This window comes from Aedes aegypti, chromosome 2 (assembly GCF_002204515.2).
Source record: "Aedes aegypti strain LVP_AGWG chromosome 2, AaegL5.0 Primary Assembly, whole genome shotgun sequence".
In the NCBI taxonomy this organism is placed as follows: domain Eukaryota; kingdom Metazoa; phylum Arthropoda; class Insecta; order Diptera; family Culicidae; genus Aedes; species Aedes aegypti.
Genome location: NC_035108.1, coordinates 207,651,668 through 207,654,641, shown reverse-complemented (window position 1 = coordinate 207,654,641; position 2,974 = coordinate 207,651,668). Strand labels below are relative to the sequence as shown.

Below are 2,974 nucleotides of genomic sequence, written 5' to 3'. Positions count from 1 at the left end.
TTATTTCTCCCCGTATTGCACCAGTAAGTCGTTACTTCAATCCGCAGAATACTCCCGAGACTTACTTGGTGAAGCTTTCATTCCTTCAAAACCACGAACTTCGAACCCCGAATCCCTCAGAAAGCAGACCCGATCGTTCAAGATCCGGAAAAAGGCCAACCTAAATCTTCGAGCGGAACCCACGGCCAAAGAAATGTGCAGGGAACCTACTTCGATTTTGGAACCCAACCCTTCAAGGAAAAATCCCCGTCCCGGACGCACACCTGGAACCCAAAAAGACTTTTCGTCAAACAAAATGAAAAAGAAACACTCATAAATGTTCATGTTCAATCGTATATTTTTCTTTCCTTTTATATTCAATTTTTCGGCAGTTTGCCAGAATTCTGGTGAGGTGGGGGAGTCACCAATTATCCCCGGTCGCCGACGGCAAACACCGCTGAAGGTTGATCTGAAATGAAAAGAAAAAAAAACATTTTTAGTAAATTTGTAACACCATAGGACTATGGAACTGTTAGTCGATTGTGTTAGTTGTTATGAGAATCGTTATGCTGTTAGTCAAGACCGAGATTAGTCTGACCGACGGATGAAAGATTCCGATCAGTCGTTAGAAAGGGTTAGCATGCATGGAAAACAAGATCCAACTTACTTTAATTGATTTCGGGGATCCATACCAACACTGGCAGGATCGGAGAAGGATGTGAGGGGTACACTTTCTTTCCCTCATCACTTTCCACCTGTGGAGTTGTTAGGAGAGGATCACCCAATTTGTATTATTGGCCAAACTAAATAAAAACATCACAATCATTAGCATGATTGATTATTAAAATGTGTACACATTACTTACCTGATTTCATCTTGCAGTTGCAAGATTGTTATCACGGTTGTCCCGTGACCATTATGGGTTGGTTATGGACCAATCTTCCCCGACGAAGATTGCCGTCCCATAGCCCAACAACCCGCAAATGAATGAATCCACTCAACCTAAAAGACACAAATACATACGAAGATAAGTCTTAGTTATGTTTCATTATCGTACGTACTACTTACCTATACATTTAATCCAGAAAAGGCCACTTTCGCTACTTTATCACTTCAATAAAACTTTCCGAACGCACAGCATAAAGTATACAAAGATAAACAAAACATATGCTGTGACAGTTCACTTTGACATATTCATAACGTTTCGCAAACTGTCAACGAATGACAGTTTGCCCGCCGGCGAATAAATCCCGCCAAGGGGTTCGGCCGTGTGGAATGTGATCTAAAGTGTTGTAAATAATTTGTAAATAGGGTTGTAAAATTGTTTTGATGCGCAACGTATAAATAGAGTTGTCTACCCATAAAACGGGATATTTTATAAGATTTAAAATTTGTTTTGTACATATTTTGCATGTTTTAATTTATTTCATTTTGAAATTTTAATATGTATATTTGTGCACGTACGTAAAGAATATTTTAGCATGTTTTATTATTTATCTTTTTAATTTGTAGTAAAGTTTAATTATGATTTCGTGCGTTTATAGTTTTAAAAGATTATAATTTGTTTTGTTTTGTATATATTTGATAATTTGTTTGTTCGACATCCACGAACCGATGACGGCCGAAGATGACTTGAAGGAGTGAATCGAAAAAAAAATGCAACATCTCTTCGTGCTTTCGCATTTTTTCATCGGGGTGGTGGATAGTGTAACCGGTTGGTTACAAAATTGTGGATTTTTGTTTTGTTTATATTGTTGTTTGTCGGACCCTTCACGTTTCTTGTGCAACTACAGTAGACTACTACAGTAGTGATAGGGTTCTGTGCCGTTCAAATGTCATCGTTGCTACCAATAATGAATCATGGCCGAAGAATGATGTAGGGCGAGATGGCATGAGTTACATTGAAGGCTTATGGAATGTGGGAATTCTTTAAAAGGACGGCCATTGTCCAATTTCGGCCTCTTTTTATATCAGGCGTCCGTGTGCTGTGGATAAGTGTTCAGTGCAGTGTAGTTAGAACGTGTACGAACCCCCCCCCCCCTCGTCCCTTAGCAGGAGCTAAGTGAATGCTTGGGTGATAATTAGGCTCAGGTAATAAAATATTCCTGCACTGTTCAAAGAAAATAGTTTGTAACTGGTCTGTGTCCTTTAGGACCTCTTGTTCTTGTTTTGCCATTGTTCCGTCCAGCACACGGTTCGGCCCGCGAAGCCGGGAACGGTTTCCGAGCCTAATCGTAAAAGATTGTGGATCCTAAGAGGATCGTTATCTCGGGCCACTGGCCCTAAACGAAAAGGAGATTTCCCCTCTCGGCCGTCCAAGGTGGCCATTAGCGTGGGACAAAAAATAGATTCTCGCTCCAGTACACTTTTTGGATTGCCTTTGGGTTCCATAACAACTGTGCAAAATTTCAGCTCGATCGGTGAAACTATATTTTAGCGCCAGCCTTTCAAAGTTTGTAGAGGATTTACTATGGGAAATCTAACTTTTGCGAAGAAAAATCTCCAGAGGTCTCCCATTGACTTATATAAAAATTCTGAACACATACCTTGATAGCTTTTTTTTACCATAGAGAATATTGCCAAAGACCGCGAAACAATCTGACACTTGTGAAAAAAGTAATTCAATGAAAACCTATTGGCAAGGCGACGTTGATTAACACGTAAAGGAATAACAATAATAACAAAATTGGGCAAACTTTCCGAATAGTCTATGCTTAATAACTTTTTTCACACGCATCGGATTGCTTTGCGGTCTTCGACAACGTTGTTCATCGTAAAAATATCTATCGAGATCTGCATTCAGAATTTTTATAGAAGACAATGGGCGACCTCTGGCGATTTTTCTTTGCAAAAGTAAGTTTTCCCATAGTAAATTCCATACAAACTTTGAACGACTGGCGCTAAAATATAGTTTCACCATTCGAGCTGAAATTTTGCACAGTTGTTATGGGACCCACAAGCAATCCGAAAAGTGGACTGGAGCGAGAATCTAAAT

The 2,974-nt window shown here is 39.6% G+C and overlaps 1 long non-coding RNA gene across 1 annotated transcript; it reads right to left on the bottom strand.

Annotated features, from left to right (window-relative positions):
* Positions 1 to 324: 324 nt before the first annotated feature.
* LOC110675516 lies at positions 325 to 1,144 on the bottom strand. Its single transcript, XR_002499565.1, has 4 exons — positions 1,048 to 1,144; positions 845 to 981; positions 647 to 782; positions 325 to 448 (listed from the first exon to the last, which is right to left on the bottom strand). It is a non-coding gene; the product is annotated as an uncharacterized LOC110675516 (long non-coding RNA).
* Positions 1,145 to 2,974: the final 1,830 nt, after the last annotated feature.